The sequence below is a fragment of the Tachypleus tridentatus genome, chromosome 9 (genome assembly GCF_004210375.1).
Source record: "Tachypleus tridentatus isolate NWPU-2018 chromosome 9, ASM421037v1, whole genome shotgun sequence".
NCBI classification, from domain to species: Eukaryota; Metazoa; Arthropoda; class Merostomata; order Xiphosura; family Limulidae; genus Tachypleus; species Tachypleus tridentatus.
Genome location: NC_134833.1, coordinates 151,341,845 through 151,364,568, shown reverse-complemented (window position 1 = coordinate 151,364,568; position 22,724 = coordinate 151,341,845). Strand labels below are relative to the sequence as shown.

The window sequence follows — 22,724 nt, the reverse complement described above, 5'->3', positions numbered from 1 at the left end:
TTCTGGAAATAATTTAGAAAATTCTTTTCCTCACTTTACTAATTACATTACTTTTCTTGATAAGGGAAAATAGAAACTTGAGAATATTAATTTAAATTACCTTTCATCAAAAAGGTGTGTTTACAAAAGTTATAAAACTGTGTTTTTATCAGTAAATCATATTTTTCCCACAGAATAAATCAGATTTTGTACTCATCTTTAAGTGTTGTATTTTGTAGTGCAAGTGATGATGGTCCTATGTCATTATTAGTCAACCTCTCTGTGTTCAGACAGGTTTGTTTAACTGTTCAATATATTCTCCTTCTGTCTACGTCTACTTCTGTTCACCTCAAGTTTCCCAGTTGTTACCAGTTGTTCCATCTACCTTATGTGTCCAAAGAATGTTGTTCTTTTTGGTACTTTTCTTATCAGTGTTCTTTCTGTTTCTGCTTTTTCTCAAACTTTATTTGTATTTTAGCCATTGGAGGAAACCCATACTAAGGGTCATAAAAATTCTAATAATTAACACAGAGAATTAAAGGAGGGTAGAGAATAACATTATGTGGACAAATTTGTGCACTATATATGCAAAAATGGCTCATTTGGGTTGAGAAAATATTTTACATAGAAGAGCGAACAACGTTTCGACCTTCTACGTAAAATATCTTCTCAACCCAAACTAGCCGTTTTTGCATATATATTTCTCTACAAGTGGGTTTTCTCGACATCACTGAAATTTGTGCACTGTTGACACTAGAAGTTTTACTTTAGTTCTTTAGTAGCTCAATAGATGGCGTTTTAAACATTTGCTGGAAAACATAATACTGCTCCAATTGAAACTTACCAAAAAACAAAAATTGTTCCCCAAAGTAACCACGTTTAAAGTGAAAGTAAAAGATCGAAATGAGACTGTAATATTATCAACCGTGTCCTAAATTGCGTACCGATTCCTGTGAAATAAAAGTTATAAAGCCCAGAACTTGCTCTGACATTTTGAAAATATACGGGTTAAGAAAAATGTTAATAGATAAAGTATGCTATCACATGTACTAACATTTAGTGTCTCTGGTAGTTCACACTGGCACTAGTTTTAATTAATGTATTCTGACAAGTTATATGGCCGAATTTGCTGTGGCACAAGCAATGTGTTAATATATACCAGATTTTATCTAATGAAGATAGATCCTCCCTTCCTTCATCTAATCGGTCACCCGCTGGTTCAGCGGTAAGTCTATAGATTTACAACGCTAATATAAGGGTTCGATTACCCTCAGTGGACTCAGCAGATAGCCCTGTGTGGCTTTGCCTTCAGAACACACACACACAATTTGATGGCTCAGCGGCAAGCGTAAGGACTTATAACGTTAAGATAGGGGTTCGAAATTCCTTGTTAGGCATAGCGTAGTTTGCATATGGTGTAGTTTTAAGCCTAAAGACAAACAATTACCTTAATTTGATCTGCCAATGTTTTTATGCTATGTGTTTAACAATCACGAACATAAGTGATATAGTCCAGAATGTTGAAAATGTATGAATCGACAAGTTGTGTGACCTATTAATTGCTTGGTTTAGAGAAATTATAAGTAGAATCGATTATTTATTCTTACATTGTAACAAACAACCACTCGGACATTTTGTGAGAGCCTTTATTCATTTGCATGTTATGAACAATTATAGTGCAATAAAAAATCAAAACTAAAGTTAAGAGAAAAACGTTTGTTAAAGAGAAACCTATTTTAAAAATATTTTACAACTTGATGCACGTGATTTAAAACAAGGGGTGTAAAATATCAGACGAATAAACTAGCTGTTTGTAATAATAGTTCAGAAAAAATATACAGGAGTCGTATATATTTGAACTCGACCTCTCACCGGTAGCCCTAAATAGGTGCATTTAGCTTATAAAAAAGTTTGGCCTGTATATACGTAAAGTTTAAAATATTTGTCATCGATGTTCTTATTTCTACTACGATCTTACGCTATTTAACTGAACAAAAATATGGTCTATCAGCAAACCTTCTGTTTTATGTATATTTATATATTTAAGTGTTGAAGTGTGTGGCTCACACACACAGCGCAGCTGTGCGCGAGACTGAGAGGGAAGATTAATCACTTCCTCCTAGCACGTGAGGCTTACATGCGTTTTTTTTATTCTCCTGGTTCTTTCTGGTGAAGCACGAGAGTCATGTTTTTCTTCAAAGTTTTTGTAAATGGCGGAATTTCTTTGGAATTTTATTTACTTTTAAATATACGTTTACTGTTTTTTTCCACGTGCAAAAAAAGTATTTGACCCAATTGACTTGCAATAAATGTGATCATATAAATTTGTTTAGGGTTTGTTATACAAATACTGAGTTTTTAACGTTTTTTTAGTTACGTTTTTTACCTAACAGTTCTATCGTGCTAAGTACCTCATTAGCAACCTCCGTCTTTGACTGTAAAACTTCTGTGATGATTTACCATCGCTGGCTTGTTTGTTTATAGAATCTCTTCGTTTCAGTTTTATACTAGTGATTTTGTTATTATATACTCTTTACATTGTATCATAACAGATTCTTACCTTGACCTTATGTCAGTGTAATCTTTGTTGTTGTAGTTTCGTACTAATGATGTGTTCATGATATTAGAAAAACACGTATGTTCAAGAAGTCTTGATAGAAATTAATAATAATAATAAAACAATAACCCGAGCGATTTCGGAAGTGGACTGGTTTGCTCCTGAAGATGAAATGCCCACCTTTTGAAAGCGCTCGAGTTATGGGATTTTTTAAATTCATTATTTATGTATGACGTTTTTACCAGTAAAGTGACTTGTGTGAAACTCCTCAAATGTGGTTTTGGATTAGTAACTGTTCGACGCAAATCGTTTATCTCCGCAATGCTGTTAAGGTCTACATTACATCGATAGAGTTCAACGTACATCCTCTGTAACTTGGGTGTATACAATGCTCTTTGCGTTCGGCGTACATCAGTTTTATACGGAGTCTCTATACAGAAGTTTTTTCAGTTAAGGTACTCATTATATAAAGGTGGAATACGTTATATCACGTCCAGTTGTTGGCGTATCGAACTGTGGATCTGAGGTTTGTGGTTTGGATCTTGCGTAATTTACGGGAATGATTTTTCAAATCCCACTGTTCGATTATAGTGATCCAGGGGGATTGACGATGCTTGATATCAAACAGCTGCTTTGCATCTATCGCTTCAGATTTATGGAATGTGGCATATAAAGCTGGCATGTCCAGTTGGTTAAGGCACTCGACTCTTAATCTGAGGGTCGCGGGTTCGAATCCCCGTCGTACCAAACATACTCGCCCTTTCTGCCGTGGGGGCATTACAATAATAACTAGCTGCTTTTTCCCTCTAGTCTGTTACTGCTAATTGAGGGACGGCTAACGCGGATAGCCCTCGCGTTGCTTTGGCGAAATTCAAAAAACAAACAGCAATGTGGTACATTATGTAGGTTAGAAAAGTATTTAGCTCTTTTGTTAGCCGTAATAAATAAGAAAGACGCGTTTATGTTAATATTTCATTAATATATGAAACTTTTGAGTTTAAAATGAATATTTTTTCATTTGTATATTGTCAATATCGCGCATTCGATGGAGCACTAAACACAGAAGGTATATATAGTGCTACGTGCTGTGTCATCAGGACTGGAAAGATTCGCATCAGATTCATGGCAGTTATTCAAAGTTAACACTTTGCGCCTCAGAAAGAAACGTAAAATAATAGAGGGCGCTCAGAAGGGACCTTCTCTTCGCCCTACTCATGAAGTTAAATTTTGCTGAGCTAGTGATTAATAGGTAAACCGAAAAAGTTTTAAATATACCAGTTTATGCTGCAGGCTGGTGCCAAAGGTCCGTTGGTGGTCTGCGTGAGGTTAAATATTTCCACCACCACCCCAAAAAAAATACAAGAGGGTAGGGATCCGTAAATCCAAAAGCCTCAGAATTTGCTGGGGGGGGACGAGAGTACCCGAAAACCCACTTTCACGATCAGGGTGCTCACACACAAAACAACAAAACATATGAATTAGAGCAACAATAGATCATAAGACCAGTCTAATGCACTAGGAGGATACAGATAGACCGTTCATGGATATAAAACAGTGATCGATTCTATCTGTATCGATGAGCCGTTCTATTTCTGTCTGGGACGATTGGTGTCTTTTTGCGAACGTGGTTTGTGTCTTCTTACTGAACGTAATGTTGACGTCTTTTGAGACTGAAGCGTCTGTGGTCTCAACGGGCGTGAGTTGAGTATGGTTTGTTAAAGAATTGAATAAATAAAAATCATGGCAGGTTTAACATTTAGCATCTCAAGAAGAGATGCAAAACAATAGAGGGCGCTGACAAGAGACCTTCTCTTTGCCCCACTTGTGAAGTTAAATTTAACTGGGCTACCGATTAATGGGTAAACGGACAAGATTTAAAGTTAATGAAATTATGTTACAATCTGGTGGCGAAGGTCAGGTGGGTTAAGGCGTGCGACTTGTAATCTGATGGTCGCGGTTTGCATACCCCGTCGCGCCAAACTTGCTTGCCCTTTCAGCCGTGGGGGCGTTATAAGTGACGGTTAATCCCACTTTTCGTTGGTAAAAGAGTATCCCAAGAGTTGGCGGTGGGTGGTGATACTAGCTGCCTTCCCTCTAGTCTTACACTGCTAAATTAGGGATGGCTAGCGCAGATAGTTCTCGAGTAGCTTTGCGCGAAATTATAGGGACGCCCTCTATTTATTTCGGCCGGTTATCGGAAACGTTCAGGAAATAAGACTTTTACGGTATTAGCATTATTTTCGGTTCAGAGGGAAGGCCTAACATATACCTGTTAAAAAATGAAGTTCATCTAATGTTGAACGGTTTGTGACAGGTTCGTTAATTCTTGCCTGGATTATGAAAAACTCCAACAAGTATTTTATATTTAGTATATCTATAAGAACGCCATATAACTCAACGTAGCATTACTGTAGTTCGTCTATGTACAGACAATTACTTATAATAAATACGTCGGGTAGGTTTATTGTCATCACTATGGTTCTTTGTGTTAATTATATAGATATACACCACCTGTCGCGAGTTCAAATCCTCGTCACACCAAACATGCTCGTTCTTTCAACTGCAGGGGCGACATAAGGTTACGATCAATCCCACTATTGGTTGGTAAAAGAGTAGCCCAAGAGTTGGCGGTGAGCGGTGATGACTAGCTGCTTTCCCTACAGTCTTACGCTGTTAAATTAGGGACGGCTAGCGCAGATAGCCCTCGCGTAGCTTTGCACGAAGTGAAAAACAAACAAACAAATGTAACAAATCCACCATTTATATGTACACTGGCTACAGGTGCTGTGTTACTATACATTGTAAAGAATCACCACGGTTATTTACTTTGGATAGAGACAGCACTAACATAACATTTCATCATCTGTATGTGTACCTGGTGGCAGGTTACCAAGTAGTTTGAATCTATACATTTCTAAGCTTTTACCTTTATATGGCAAAGTTTAGGTCAGGGCACTTCTTGGGTCATTTTGACGACGTGTGTGTTTCAATATTGCCGGTGTAGTACGTTAATCTTAACAGCAACGTGAACACACGTAACTCCTCGTATGTGTAACATACACACAAACTTAAGAAAAGTAAAATTGCAGTACACTTTTAAAACAGTTTAATCTTAAAACTCGCTGTTCGTATCGTATTTAAATATGCAAATATGTTCGGTGTAACTTTTAATGACACGTTTTAGGGTAATGATCTCTTATGGATGCAGACGAATTACTGCGTTATCCAAAGTTTGTGTGTTCCGTTGTAATAACGGATTAACGTGTATTAGTGTGCACACGTGTACCGTTTAGTGAGGATTTATTGTTTCTTCATTGTATATACAGAGACTTTTCACCAATAAGAAGTGAGGACCAGAGTTTCACGTATTGTTACTGGTTTTCATTTTAGGGTGACAGTCTCTGATTTCGACTTTTATTTCATGGTGAGGTTTAACACAGAACTGTTCGGGTAACTTGTGTGAAGATTACCTTAACGTATGGTTTGAGTTAGTTGAATTTTGATGAACTACCCCCTTTCTTACTAAGCGGTAAGTTTAATATCGCTAAAATTCTGGGTTCGATGCCTCACGGTGGATACCTGCGCATGTAACTCATTGTTTAGCTTTGCGCTTAACACCAAATAAATAACTTGCGTGCGCGCTTGCGTGTATAGTGCATACATGGTTCAACAGAGCATTGGACTATTGACACATGTAGCACATGTTAAAATATGTCGTTAAAATCAATATTTTAGGAAAATTTCAGGACAGATATAATTTTGTGAGGGCTGAGAAAGTAAAATTAAAGCAAAATAAACAAAAATGGTCAATTTAAAATTTTGTTATACTATTACATATCTACATACTGAAAATAACTTCGTGTATTTAACTTCATTAGTTTAAATGGATCAGTTAGCGTGTATTAAGTTATAATAATAATAATAATACGTATATTTAGTTGAGATAATTGCCTATGTTATAGAAAGCTAGTGTAGCTCTATTTAAAGTTGTTACACGTTTGCATAAATGAGACGGTGGTTGTGTTGACAGCTTTTGTTGTTACACGGGACAGAAATTAATTTGTTGTTCGTTTTGTTTTCTTCTCAAACATCGAGTAGGCACTAAAACATGGCTGCAGTCGGTTTGGACTTGTGCCAACTGCTACACAGCAATAACTGGTTCATGTATGTTGGGGACGGGCCACAGGTATGTTTAGAAACTGTCTACATACGTGGATTTACACACAGATTCCCTTCGAAGAAGGGTTGGGAAATGGGTCGTGGAAGGGTTGGATAAACCGCTCTATCCAACTCTTGGTTATCTATGAGAAGTGGCACGTGCTAGGGTACTTGTATCTCGTTTTGTCGGGTGTTGGGCATCCTCCCTACTCCCTCTGTTGGCTGGAAACTTGCGTTTCGCTAAGGAAATGCACTTAAAGCGTGTTTAGGGCACTGAAGCGGTTCTTGTAGACGTATGTGTGATTTCGCGGATGCTACGCAGCCTTGCTCGCGTGAACTACCAATAACAACACGATGACGAACTCTCTTGTATGCTAGTGAAATTATCCCATGCCAAGTTTAACCGGATTGTCTAGCTTGATGACCACGTTCATGCATGCAACGAGGTTTTATTGACTGTATTTATAAAGAAAGCTGCTATAAATGGATGTAAGACTGTATTAGTTAACTAGCACATGACTGACTGTACACCTGTGGGTCTCAGGGAACCACAGAGGTTGTAAAGACCCAGCCAGTACATGGAGTAAGTTCTTAGAGAAACTCTCTTCTAAGTTAATTTATAAATTAGCCACCTTTTAAATAATAATGTATTTGTGCCAGTAAGTTGGTGAGAAATTGTTCAGTGGCAGGTTTTAATTTCCCATCAGTGCATGTTTAATTTGTAATTATGTATGCAAAATATTTCTAGTTTGTCACTATAGATGAAGGGTATCCGGTAAGTGTTTAGAACCCGTCTAATTCTTTGTGTTTTACGCCAGAATAGAAGTGGTGTTTGATTTATCATAATTGTAATTTTTAAATCATATAGTTCAAACATTTTCCTGAATCAGGTGACAAATTTTGTTACCACATTGAACATTATTCACTTTGTTATCTTTAATGGTGACAAATTTTTATTTCTTGTCAACTTTAGTTCAGTTACTACAGTTTTAATATATGTTCTCTTAATTTTATATACAGATGCTTGCACAAACTCGCAACTGGACCAAGTACCCGACCAAAACTTTTCAGTCTGACGTGTACTTTGCCAGATCTTTCAGTGATGTAATATGAGCTAGCCACCTGGTGTTTCTTGCACACTTGTAGATTTGAATGTATACAGATGGGTAGTACACATCTACTTTATGTATACAGTGTATATGACACAATAAGTTCCTGAAAATAAGTGTATTGATGTATTTACAGTACATACTTACTGTTCTCTAAGAAAAACTGAATAATGCAGTGTGTTTCTGACTCTTATCTTATAAATCTCTGGAAAGAGCTGTATTTATAGTTTGTGCACTATGTACCATTAGTGCTCTGACTCTAGCTCAATCCATATATTGTATTCACCTACAGGGAGAAATCTTAGGTGAAAAGAGAATTTTCTTGTTGCATAGATTTTTAGGCGAACAACAAAAAATGTTCATAAAAGTTTATAATGTGTAGACTAAACTCCATAAATATAGTGTCTTTACCCATGATCAGCTACAAATCTCTGTGAACAACTGTATGCGTGCAGGGTATGTTGCACAGTAACAGATCTCTGTGAACAACTGTATGCGTGCGGGGTATGTTGCACGGTAACAGATCTCTGTGAACAACTGTATGCGTGCGGGGTATGTTGCACGGTAACAGATCTCTGTGAACAACTGTATGCGTGCGGGGTATGTTGCACGGTAACAGATCTCTGTGAACAACTGTATGCGTGCGGGGTATGTTGCACGGTAACAGATCTCTGTGAACAACTGTATGCGTGCGGGGTATGTTGCACGGTAACAGATCTCTGTGAACAACTGTATGCGTCGCGGGGTATGTTGCTGCGGTAACAGATCTCTGTGAACAACTGTATGCGTCGCAGGGGTATGTTGCACGGTAACAGATCTCTGTGAACAACTGTATGCGTGCGGGGTATGTTGCACGGTAACAGATCTCTGTGAACAACTGTATGCGTGCGGGGTATGTTGCACGGTAACAGATCTCTGTGAACAACTGTATGCATGCAGGGTATGTTGCACGGTAACAGATCTCTGTGAACAACTGTATGCATGCAGGGTATGTTGCACGGTAACAGATCTCTGTGAACAACAACTGTATGCGTCGCGGGTATGTTGCACGGTAACAGATCTCTGTGAACAACAACTGTATGCGTGCGGGGTATGTTGCACGGTAACAGATCTCTGTGAACAACAACTGTATGCGTGCGGGGTATGTTGCACGGTAACAGATCTCTGTGAACAACAACTGTATGCGTGCGGGGTATGTTGCACGGTAACAGATCTCTGTGAACAACTGTTTGCGTGAGGGGTATGTTGCACAGTAACAGATCTCTGTGAACAACTGTATTTTGTTTCTTAGTATAGTACAGTGTTGTTTTGTTTAATGTAATTACCTTATCAAGGAACTGTGAGATGTTTTTATCTAAATCAGTAGGTTTAATCTGTACATTTCAATGACAACACAGTTAACATTATAAGCCTACTCTGTAGACTAGATTTTCTTTTGCAATATTAGACTGTTTTTCCTAAGATCATGTTTCACTATTATAGTTAAGTGTTTGATAGCTAACAGTGTTATCAAACACTTTTTGTTTCGTGTGTCTGTTTCATACGAAAAATAAAGATGTTGTGCTAACCACAACCATTTGGAAACAAGTACTTGCAAGAAATACTTAATTAATTTGAAATCTAATTAATTTTAGTAAGCAAACCAAGCACATAAGAATATGAGTTATTGTTCTTAATAACTAAGTTCTTAAGGAGTTTTATTTGTTTCTCAGTAACTCGCCAAACTCTTAAAGAAATCAAAGGCTTAATGTTGATAAACAACAGTTGAGGAATCTAGGATTGTTTATTATGACAGCCAAACTTTCTTGAATTTGGCTGGCTGGTCCTGATGTACAAATACTATGTAATCTGTCAGATTATTGGTTTTGTTAACTAAAGATGCTAAGGGACCATTTATGTATTTTTAAATAATTTATTAAAACTTCACTTGAAAGATTAACAAATGAAACCAGTTATTGAACATATTCTAAGAAGATAGAAACAGCTATTTTTTGCTTATAGTATAATATTCCTGTACAGTTGCAGAGGTTGTAAACAGTTACTGATATGAAGTGTTCTGTAATTATAAACGTGTGTAAATAATAACTTGGAATTTGTCATATGGGCCCTATTAACATTTTCTAATATTTAATGTACTAGATTTGTGTAAAGAATTTTTGTTTTTCATTTTATTTGTTTCATGAATTAGCAGAATAAGTAAATATTGGAGAAATTCTTTTATTGTGCTCTGTGCAATATTCTGTACTTGTACTTTGTTTTATTGATTTCCAGTTCCTAGGATGACAAATTGAAACTTGAACCTTTTTAAGAAGTTAATTAACAGAGTTAAACTCCTTGTGTAAATAAGAACATGTTTGAAGTTAATCAGTTGTCAGTATGTCATCAAAATAGATTTTAGTTCAGAATGATTAGTTACAGATGGTAAGTTGTGCTGAGAGCTGGGGTCATGGTGAAGGTTTTTGCTAATGGTAGGAAGATCTTTGTAAGATGTGCTTATTACTTCTAGTAAAAAGCTATTGGTTGTTACTAATTTATGATGTTCAGGTGTGCAGTATTTCTTTTTCCATGTTTTTATATCTGTAGAAAATATAACACTAGACTGCTAAGTTTCATTCTTTACCATCCAGTTTTGCCTGTAACCCCAAGAATAAGTAATGTACTTCTTTATGTGATGTACTTCTTTATCTAATGTACTTCATCTATTTTTATATATACAGTCCTGACCAAGTAGAGCAGAGACTGAAAAATTTAGAAGTGAAAGAAATTGATGAGATCCATAATAATCCAAATGCTCAGGTGAATCCATAATTTAAGCTATTATATAGCTTAATATATATCACGTAATATATTCTTTTTACAGGCTCAAAATTAAGGTCAAAGTATTTAAATGTTCTCCAGATACTGAGATGTGCACTTAACAGTGACATAAAATAAAATTTAATATTTGTGAAAGTAATAAATGGTTTGTTAATATTAGAAAATAGTTTGTGTGAAAGAAACTGTATTTTAGAAGCCTAGTTTTATGATTTAAAAAAAATAAGTTGAATTATTATCCCACATGAAACGATAGATATTTGTATTCCAGAATTATATTGTTACAAAAGAAGTTACTCTTAATAATTGTATTAATATTTTAAATATAATAAGAATTAAAGGATAGATTATTTATTTCATGATTCTTGTATTGTTTGTTATTTAACTGGATGTGAATGTTTAGGTAGTAATGAAAAGTTTTTTATAATTGTAGGGTTAATGAGAATGTAGTTGCAGTGCTTGTGCTAAATGCTTTGAGATATAAAACTTAATTTAAAATATATATGTAAAACGGCTCGTTTGGGTCAAGAAAATATTTTGCGTAGAGGAGCGAACAACGTTTCGACTTTCTTCAGTCATCATCAAGTTCACAAAGAAAGAAAGAGGTAACTGACCGGAAGCTGACCACATGTTTGAAAGGGGTTGTGCAATTGAATGTCGGAATGTAGAGGGCATGCTAGATGTTTGAATATATAATTTTATATTATTTATTTTTATTTTTAATATAGGTATAGAGGTGTACTTTCTTTGTGAACCTGATGATGACTGAAGAAGGTTGAAACGTTGTTCGCTCCTCTGCGTAAAATATTTTCTCAACCCAAACGAGCCGCTTTTACATATATATTTCTCTACAAGTGGGTTTTCTCGACATCACTGATTATTAATTTAAAATGTAAAGGATATTATCCTAAAGTCCAAGTACAAAAGGCATATACTGATTAAGATATTATGTTTCTTATCAGTTTGTAAATGTTATTTAAATGCTGAAATTTTTATCATTTTAGATCTGTTAAACTGAAAATGTGTTAGAAGTTGTAATGTTTTTGTAGGCTGAAGTGGTTTTATCACCCCCACATGAAGACAGACTTGGTGATGGAACACCTTTCCTATCTTTATTCAGTCAAGAGTTTGTTCCTTCTAATACATTTACACAAACATTCCTGCAAGGAATTCTGTCATTTGTTGAGAGCAGAGATCCTGGTAAGGATCTTTATTATAATCTGAAATTTTTTTGTACAATGTTCAATGTCTTTTGTCTCGGATGGTCAAGTTGGCGTATGATAGACACCATATGTATGTGAATATTTAATGCAGACACGGGAATAATTGTTTTAAATTTTGGTTATAATTAATGCTAGTATCAAATATGGCAATATTAAATTTTATATTGTGAATAACATATTTGACATGAAGTAGTTTTATTCATCTCTTCTTACCTACCTAGGCCTGGCATGGCCAGGTGGTTAAGGCACTTTATTCATAATCCGAGGGTTATAGGTTTGAATCCTCGTCACACCAACCATGCTCATCCTTTCAGCCAGCAGCAGGTGGTGATAACTGGCTGCTTTCCCTCTAGTCTTACACTGCTAAATTAAGGACGGCTAGTACAGATAGCCCATGTGTAGCATTGCACGAAATTCAAAACAAATCAAACAAACCTTATCTATGTAACTCCCCCATTCCCTGTTATATTAATATCTAGGCCACTGACTGGATGTCTACCATCTGTGTTTGGTTAATTAAAATATTAATTTATAATAAAGCAAAGCTTAATGAACTTGGTTTTGTGAAATGAGTTTTTAATGAGTAATTAGGCTTATGTTTACCATTTTCATTTTAAACTGTAGGTGAGGTATGTTATACTTCTGCGGTACTCAAAATTACTAATTGTGATAACAAACTTTTTTTAAGTGTCCAAGTGCATTATAAAATTGAAAATGTGTCACTTTTTGTTGATGCAATGCATGATATTATTTCATAATAGCTTGTCAGAAAGAGGGGCCAAGTACTGTCATCCCCACCCTTCAGTATACCCAATCCTCACATATTGTTGCTAACAGAAATCAGTAAATTTTGTGAAATCATGCTTGACCAACAAAGAGGTAGAAAAGTGTACTCAAGGCAGTCAAATGTTGGTAAATTCCTTTGAGTCAATCAAAATTAATATATTTCATAAAATAAATTTGTGGTGTATTAATTGAATAATTACAATAGGCCTGAAAGTTTAAAACTTCATAAAAGTTGTTTTGGTTTTAATAACAGATTTCCATAATTCTAGTACACAAATTTTGAAAATACTTTTTTTTTTCTCTCTCTCTCTCTCATGCTGGTATTTATAAATCACACAAAAAATTTACCACAAATATAGCAGAATATCTTTGGGTCATATACACAAACTTGATGATATTTTAATGAATAAATACTATGAAAAGAAAATATAATGTCAGAGTTCATGCAGAAACAAATACTGTCCAGAAATAATGTGTCATGAGGCCTGTTAACCATTTATATACTAGAAGTGTATTTTTCATTGGTTCTATAATGATCTAAGATTCATGTTATGGTTGTTCTAGAGAAATCTGTAGTCAATGGTTGTAAACATTTTAAGCATAACAAAATATGACCCAATTTCAATGGAAAGTTTGTACCTCATGGAACAAGTTATTTTTTAACTTAGTGTACAGGAAATACTGTAGGGTGTGTAAAAATCACTTAATTAATAATTTCTGATGCATAGAAAAACCAGTGTTTTGGTGACATTGCATTGCAACAATGGCCATTTGTATTATTTTACTTAGCAAAAAAATATAACATAACATAGCTGTTAGTCTATGTACTGGAAGTATAAAATGAAATGTACAGTCAACAAAACTGAAAAATATTTGATTTCTTAACTTAAGTCTTGGTTGATTAAATAGTTTTTTGTTTTTTTTCTTTTAGATGTTAGTGTTATAAACAGAAAATAACTTAATTCAGAAAAGAATTAAAAGTCTTCAAATATGTGAAGACTTAACTTCAAAAGTGAATTTCTTTTGACGTTCATGATAAACTTGATACACTCAGCTCTAGACAAGGTGATTCCACATTAGATACACTCAGCTCTAGACAAGGTGATCCCACATTAGATACACTCAGCTCTAGACAAGGTGATCCCACATTAGATACACTCAGCTCTAGACAAGGTGATCCCACATTAGATACACTCAGCTCTAGACAAGGTGATCCCACATTAGATACACTCAGCTCTAGACAAGGTGATCCCACATTAGATACACTCAGCTCTAGACAAGGTGATCCCACATTACATTTATACTTTAGGCTTATTATACAAACATTCACTACACTTGTAAGGTTTCACATCCTCATTGTACCCATATCACTAAAATAGTAATGAGCAGATGTTAATCAAATTATTCTGTGTCTATAAATGTATCTTAGCTTATATGACTCCTCCTATTTTGAGAAATCAAGTATCTCATGAGACTTGCTGGCTTTTATATGGATAAAACTGTAAGTGAAGAAATGTTAAGATTTTAGTTTTGTTTTGTATCTAGTGGTTGCCAGTGCTTGGATGGAAACTCTTCTTGACGTAATCGACTTACTCCCAAAAGAAATTATCAAAAGAGATGTAAGTTATCTTTTCATGTTCATTTTGAGTACTTTTAAAACATGATTATCAGATCTTGGTGTATAAAATATAATAGTCGCACATTTTCTAAAGATAACAAAACTTGTCTTTGGTATGGAATTTAGTGAATCTTAGACCATTGTTAAGGACATTTCAAATATTAATTATAATGAAGGTGTTGTTTATCTCTGAATGTTGAACTCTTGGTAGAGTTGATTTTCATTAAACACAGAGAAGAAAAATTTGTTATTTAAGACTATTTTTTCCTGACGTGATATGCTATTAACATAAAAATTTGTTATTTAAGACTATTTTTTCCTGACATGATATGTTATTAACATAAAAATTTGTTAAGACTATTTTCTCCTGACATGTGATATGCTACTAACATATAAATTTGTTAAGACTATTTTCTCCTGACATGTGATATGCTACTAACATATAAATTTGTTAAGACTATTTTCTCCTGACATGTGATATGCTACTAACATATAAATTTGTTAAGACTATTTTCTCCTGACATGTGATATGCTACTAACATATAAAAGAATTGATGTATTGGTAACACTCCATTTTTTTTTTAATGAGAAGGTAGAGCTGCACACAATTTGAAATTCCAGGTTATTACTTTTACCCTACTGTGCTGACAACAAAAACATAAATGTGCTAAAGCTCCGTAGTTTGTTTTATGAAATTCCTAAAAGTATAGTAGAAAGTTAAATTCTCTTCCATGGAAGTTCCTATTGGTAAGATATGTTTATTTTATTTAACAGCTTTTAACACTTGCTGTCAATAAGGGTCAACTCTCCCAACCTGTTTCTTCCCGGCTTCTGTGCTGCAAGATGGTTGGTAAAATTTCTACCAAGTTTGATCCTTACATGTAAGTATTTTTTGTCTCATGAAGTATTACATTTGTGTAATATCTTCTTACTAAAAGTGTGATCGGAAAACTTTAGGTATTTTGTAAGATAGCAACTAGCTACAAGTTATTCAAGTTCATATTTTGTCTTACTTTTATGAAATGTAAATTATGAACAGATCAAAATTTGAATGTAGTTTTGCTGTGTTATATAGTATACTTGAGTGAGGTATTTAGAGTAGAAATTAAAACATTTTAAACTACAAAAAACTTAAGATTTACAAAATACAGCTTGCATATTTTTTACAAAATTACTAACTTTTATTAGTTTATTTAACATAGTTACTGATGAGATTCCATCAGATTTAAAAAAACACTTTTCTGAGTATAACATGTACTCAGTTTCTTTGTGAGACCACATTGTTGTTGGTTGCTAGGTTTTTAATGTATGAATGACATACAAATATGTAAATATAAGTACTGTTGATATTGGAAATAATTTATCTTTCTCATTACTGCTGGGTGTACCCTTTCTATTTTACATAAGAACTGGCAATTTCATCTGATTTTTTAATATTTTATTTACTTTTTTTTCCTGTTATAAAATTCATAAACAAATAGGAAATTACTCAGTTACATGCCTTGCATGGACCATACTGGTAATTAATAGTATAAAAACAGGTAGTTAATATGAGATATAAGATCATTTATTTATTTAAGAATGCAATATTTTGGTGTTTTTTATTTAAAAAACACTAGTGATTTAGTTCAACAACATATATTTAAGTGTCAAAATGATTTGATAATGACTGATTACTAAGCCTGATAAGCAATAAAACAAGGAATGAAACATTGTTTTTTTCTAACATTTACTATTAATATATTTTTTTCTTTGTTTCTAGCATAAGGAAAGAAATCTTACCAGTTGTTCAATCACTTTGCCAAGATGTTGATTTTGAGGTCAGAGGCTGCATGTGTCGACAGCTAGATGCTGTAGCACGGGGGGATCGGGTCTGAATTTTATACTTTGTCGATTTTATTAAGTTTTAAGAAATTCAAATACTTTTAAAAAAGATTTAATTTTGACTTAAATTTACATCCTACAGTTTAATAATTGTATAGCTTGGTTTAGAAGTAGAAACAGTACGATAGTAACAAATCTATTTTAGAAAACCAATGAATTAAGATGTTTAGTTTTCAGTAACTGTACAGTTAAAGTAGGTGTCATTAAAAAGATTTAAACATTATTATTTTTATGTCGTACGAGTTTTAATATAATTTTGCGAACTTGGGACAGTAAATCTAACGGTGAGAACAATTTTTTTCTATCTTCGATATAAAGTTTAGGCTACGATTTTAGATTCTCGGTCACTTTTATCGCAAAGAATCGACAATCACGATTACTTGAACTATGTTTCATATTTTTCATAAGTAAACCCTGGTTTCACTGACCACTGTATTTTGATCTGTCTTGTACATATTTGTCAAACTTTAAGATAATCTACTTTGTATATAATTATTATTGATATTCTTTGACATTTAGATTCAAGACATTAACATTCTGCTATAACAGTTTTAATTAAGTTTAACTTTGATGTTGATATATGTCAAATTTGCGAAATTTTAGCTGAATTGCCATAAATATTTTACTTAGTGTAAAATATCCCATATTTTACTTAAGTTTGTTAGAAAACCTTTTATATTATATGTAGTAAATTATCATAATTTTAATAATATCTGAGTTGGAGATAAATCTGTTGGACAGGAAGAAATTTTGCATGTTCCATTAGATCTGTTTTCTCATACATAGATGTAATTGATTATGCCATTTAGCCTCGAAGCAACAAAAAGTGCTCTTCTACCGGAACTAGTGGAACTAGCCAATGATGAAGAAAGTTATGTTCGTTTAGCTGGTATCGAAACGGTGGTTCGTATGTTACCAATGCTTGATGATGGTGAGTTTTTAGTTACATGTACATTGCTGTTATCATAGTCGAAAAGTATTGTATTAGTTTTGTTTTTGTTTCATAAAGAACACTTTTGTTGGTTTCGTTACAATTTATTACAAATGTTACTCTTCTAGACCTATGAGTGGTTTTATTGGCAGCGATGAGTGTCACAACCACACATGCAGTCATGTTCTGTCGTTAATTACGTGACAGATGTGTGCAAGACATTACTGTCAAAGGACTGGGTTTTCAGTGACTTTTAACTTTTGAATCTTCTAAAATGTTTACTTTTCATGGACCAGCAGTGATTGGAGTGTGAGAAGAGAGGAAATGGGATGGTTTCTGAAATGTTTGAGTACCGTATTTCTTGATTTACATGTATGTTCTCTATTTGTTATAATAAAAATAATTTAAATGTAGAAATTAGAAATGTATGCTAGATAGCATTAGATCAGGTGACTTATTTCCATCCAAATGCAGTATAGAACCATAATAAAAGATTGATTATATTGACTAGTAACACTGAATTAAATAATTTTATAAATATAGAAATGATTTAAAAATAAATATATTTTGTGTTTCAGAAACGTGTATTCACACAGTTGTTCCTCTGGTTAAGAAGTGCTGTGAAAACTTTATGAAGATGGAAGATTCCACCTTGCCTGTGGTTGCCAAAGAACTTGGGAAGCTGTGTTGTGGATTGTCTGGTTAGTAGTTGGATTTATTATGGATTAACTTAGTTTTGCCTTTTTTTGAGCCCAGAAGATTTGTTGGCGAGTTCATGATTTAGATCTACATAGATAATATGCACCTCTTTGCCCAGAGATTGCTATGAGAGGTAACAGAGTTCTATAGTTGTATGAATTTTTAATTCATATTAGTATATATATAACTTCCACATTGTTTTCAATGATCACAGTTTTAAATCTTTATTAGAGTTACTGTTTTTATTTCTATAGTCAATCTCTCAGAAGAACAGCGTACGTGGTTTCTGATGTATTATAGAAAGCTGGCTGTATTGGGTCTTCCTGCTGTAAGGTCTTCCAATGAAGCATCTAACAAAAAGTCCTGTAAGCTTTTAAAAATAATTAATTAATTAAATTAATTTAAATTAAATAATTAATTTAAAAATAATTACATATTGTCAAATGTGAAATTGTAACAAAAATTCACATTTAATTATTATATTCTTCATTAAATATTATTCAAATATTTGTGTGAGATGTCAGTGTTAGATATGTATACTTTGTATTTTTTACATATTGTTCAGATATATGTTGGTTTATTTAAACAATTATATTGTTTGTTACTATAACTGACAAGAGTTTTGGTTAATGTTTTATATATAAATAAAAACAAGTTTTTGTGATATAATGTGCTCATTTGGAAAGGTTGTTACATACGATATTCCTAACACACTCAAAACTTTTTGTAACTCTACGCTAAAAGAAATATCAAAATGAGGATTTTATGTTGAGTTAGACATAGTTACAACATAATGTTAAAGTATACTTTTTGAAGTTATTAAAATGAAAGAATGATTCTTCTATGTTTGCTATTTTTCACTTTTGTTCTCAAAGATTTAAAGACTTGCATGTTCACTTATTATGCATATAAAGGATTTCAAGTTGTGCCTTTTCAACGTATTCTACTGAGACTTTGTTCTTATTCTGGTATAGTGGGCATGACCATTGTTTAATTTGTGACTTTACTAGCTTCATTTATTTGTGTGTGTGCATTACAGTAGGTATTACCATCATTGAAGGAGAGTAAGTATTTTCTTTTATTTCTAAATTGTATTTGTTTGTGGTATGTGGAAAACAGTACGATTTATATGTAATTCAATAGAGGAATATACTAGTGAAGTTACTATGTTTGTTAATGTTTCATATTTTCTGTCATCAAATTTGTAGATGCCTGATGTTGTGCCTCAATCTGATAATCAAGACACAGACCGATATATGGAGTGCCGTCTTGCTTGTGCTTACAATTTCCCCGTAAGTATAAATTCATGAAAATTGGAGAAATGTTTATCTACCAAGTAATTTCTTTTAATGACCAAAGTATCAATTTGAAACTTGTTGGGTGTTTTTAGGCCATGGTGCTGTTTGCAGAACCTGTAAACTTCTATCGAGAGTTGTACAATACTTTTCAGTCATTGACAACGGATCCTTCGTCAAGTGTAAGAAGAACTGTAGCTTGTGGAATTCATGAGGTAAGGTTACTAAATAATAAACAGTTATGTTGACCAAAGACTTTAGAAGATCTAAAGTGGTGTAAGATTTATTTTACAATGAAATTACTCTTAATGTTTGCAATTAAATACTTTTATTTTATAATAAAAATATTTTTACGTTTGCAGAAATAATACGTATACATGTATTTTGACCTTATTGCCCTACTATTGCAGCCTATGATTATTACTTATTTTTTCAGATCCATCATGGGACCTGAATTGCTTGGTTTTGTATAAGCTGATTAAATATTGTTTATAGATGTGCTAAACATGTACTGTAATTTATTACACTGAAAGAATTACCCATTTCATAAAAGTTATCTGTAACTACTAAGCTGTAGTATAAATTAAATTTAGGTGAATTTTTAGGCTTAAGGCTCACTATGCATAGAGCTGAATTACATATAATTTTAATGATTTGAAAACAAGCAAAGTTTAAGCTTAATGGGCCCTGCATGGCCAGAAAGGTTCAGGTGTTCGACTCGTAATCTGAGGGTCGCAGGTTTGAATCCCTGTCGCACTAAATATACTTGCCTTTTCAGCCGTGCAGGCATTATAATGTGATGTTCATATCCTACTATTTGTTGGTAAAAGAGTAGCCTAAGAGTTGGGGGCGGGTAGTGATGACTAGCTGCCTTCCCTCTAGTCTTACACTGCTAAATTAGAAAAGGCTTGTGCAGATAGCCCTCGAGTAGCTTTGCACGAAATTCAAATACAAACAATTAAGCTTAATGTTGAATATGTTATTTATGAAATCATATTCTATTTCTATTCATATAAAATATTAAAAGAGGTACACAAGTAACTTAATATTTAATAAATAATGAACCAGTAAATTTTAACTTGTATTATTTAACTTCTGATCTACTAATCTCCCCTTTTAATACTTTTACATAGGTTACCAAGATGCTGGGAACAAAAGCATGTTTCATCCAGACAGAATTAATCCAGCTGTTGACAGATGATACACTGGAGGTGAGAAATGCTGATGTTGTTTGCTTTAGATACCAATAATGTTTCAGTTGTTGGTACACACGTTTACTTAATGAGCTGTAATTGTTCTACTGTAATATAGAAATACTCTTAGTACTACTGAAATATTTCATTTCTTTCTCTGTGTGTGTTTTTTTTTGTTTTTGTTTTGTTTTGTTTTGTTTTGTTAAAATGAATATACTAAATTCTCAGTGTTTGTTTTACTCTTTGTATCTCAGACCGGTATGGGTATTCTGAGATAGTTTTATTTCCAGTGAGTTTCTCATCATCAAGAATTACCTAACTCTTTGTTTAGTTTTTGTTCTCAAGATTTTGAGAGGTCGTATTTTGGGATTTATTGATTCATTTATAGCAGTGATTTTCATTTCAGTTTTCTCGGCTTGTTAAATAATGTCTTGTTTATGTTTCTCTTTGGCATGCTAAGTTTAATTCATTCTTTCTCGGAGTTCTTTGTGAAATCACTTGAACCTGAAAAATAATTTTTGAAACTACGTGAATAAATCAAACTGTTCAATTTCTTCCCAGGTTATTAAAGGTCTTGTGGTTCATTTACCAGAGACATTGGAGGTCATAACTGCAAGTAATGAACTCAGAGATGAGAAGGTATGTTTTTATTTTTTTACAAATAATAAAGGAAAGTGTATAGAATTATGTCATTTTATATCAGAACCAAAAGCCTATGATAATTAAGAATTGGATTTGGTTGCTGATTGCATTTTGCTTTGTGTTAATTTTCTAGATGGATCTCTAAGCAGGATTTCTTTTGATATAATAGAATCAATTTTGTTAGGTTCCTTTTCTAAAAGACTAGTTAAAAGTCATGTTTGTTTGAAACAGTACTTTGTTTTAATATGGAAAGAACAGTATGTTGTAAGGGAACGAGCTTTCAAAGTATAAACTAAAATAGTTTTATGTATCGTAGAAATCAAAGAATAAAAGTGTAATGACCTCATGAAAAGAGCAACCAATCAGACAAGATGAAACTTTCCTTTTTCTGTTGTTGTTTTTCTTAAAGGAAAAGGAGAGTTTGGAAAACTTGATAGAAGCTTTGTTGATGTGTGAAGATACCGCTTCCCAGACCAGCAACTGGAGACTTCATGCTGACTTTCTGTCTCGGCTTGTGTGTGTGGTGCAATGTTTTCCTGGAAGACATCTCTATGATACATTTGTACCTCTTTTGTTAAACAGGCTCCAGACTGCTGTAATATACATCTCTATGATACATTTGTACCTCTTTTGTTAAACAGGCTCCATACTGCTGTAATATACATCTCTATGATACATTTGTACCTCTTTTGTTAAACAGGCTCCAGACTGCTGTAATATACATCTCTATGATACATTTGTACCTCTTTTGTTAAACAGGCTCCATACTGCTGTAATATACATCTCTATGATACATTTGTACCTCTTTTGTTAAACAGGCTCCATACTGCTGTAATATACATCTCTATGATACATTTGTACCTCTTTTGTTAAACAGGCTCCATACTGCTGTAATATACATCTGTATGATACATTTGTACCTCTTTTGTTAAACAGGCTCCAGACTGCTGTAATATACATCTCTATGATACATTTGTACCTCTTTTGTTAAACAGGCTCCAGACTGCTGTAATATACATCTCTATGATACATTTGTACCTCTTTTGTTAAACAGGCTCCATACTGCTGTAATATACATCTCTATGATACATTTGTACCTCTTTTGTTAAACAGGCTCCATACTGCTGTAATATACATCTCTATGATACATTTGTACCTCTTTTGTTAAACAGGCTCCATACTGCTGTAATATACTTTTTATATTTAACTGTACTGTTTCTAGTTAACGTTTTTTATTTACATTGAGTTACTGTCAAGTTTGCAGACTTTTAGAATGAGACCTGTGTACAGAACCTAAGAACTATTGTAATTCTGATTGTTCAACAGTTGTTGATAATGGAGATTTAAAAACTTCAATTACCCTCTCTAGTATTAAGAACATTTTGATTAAAACAAACATGATTAAAAGTGATGCATGTAGAGTGCCCACACAGTGTTGACTAATAAGAAGAGATGATAGGTCCACACTGATTAAATTGTTTTCCTGAAGCAGAGTCAAACACTGACTTGAGAGATCACCTGTTTTAACCCATTGCACCACTATGCAATAGTGTTTTTTCTGTCAGTCAGTCAATATACATTAAAATGGTATCTCTTAGGGGGCACTTAATGTTGCAGTTTGTACTTTCGTGATGTCAGAAAAACGTTCACCTGCCGTGAATCACGAAAATAGTTTTGCATTCTGTGGGCTATAACACAATTATATTTGAACTTGAGAAACAAAGAATAAAATATTTGTTGCTTTAAATTTTTGTTTTATTTACTTTTGAAACAGAATGCTGTCAGGGATCTTGCATTTAGTATTTAAAGATGTGTGTGTGTGTTCGTAATGTGTAA

The 22,724-nt window shown here is 33.5% G+C and overlaps 1 pseudogene across 1 annotated transcript in view; it reads left to right on the top strand.

The window, feature by feature from the left end:
- Nucleotides 1–22,724, top strand: part of LOC143227525 (serine/threonine-protein phosphatase 4 regulatory subunit 4-like) — a 50,641-nt pseudogene that overhangs the window by 5,148 nt on the left and 22,769 nt on the right. Inside the window, exons 3-15 of the transcript XR_013015007.1 lie at nucleotides 10,521–10,599; nucleotides 11,667–11,817; nucleotides 14,172–14,245; nucleotides 15,019–15,125; nucleotides 16,007–16,110; nucleotides 16,934–17,059; nucleotides 17,638–17,760; nucleotides 18,013–18,143; nucleotides 18,967–19,050; nucleotides 19,149–19,268; nucleotides 20,187–20,264; nucleotides 20,808–20,885; nucleotides 21,298–21,483. The product of XR_013015007.1 is annotated as a serine/threonine-protein phosphatase 4 regulatory subunit 4-like (transcript). The remainder of the gene's footprint in view (nucleotides 1–10,520; nucleotides 10,600–11,666; nucleotides 11,818–14,171; nucleotides 14,246–15,018; nucleotides 15,126–16,006; nucleotides 16,111–16,933; nucleotides 17,060–17,637; nucleotides 17,761–18,012; nucleotides 18,144–18,966; nucleotides 19,051–19,148; nucleotides 19,269–20,186; nucleotides 20,265–20,807; nucleotides 20,886–21,297; nucleotides 21,484–22,724) is intronic.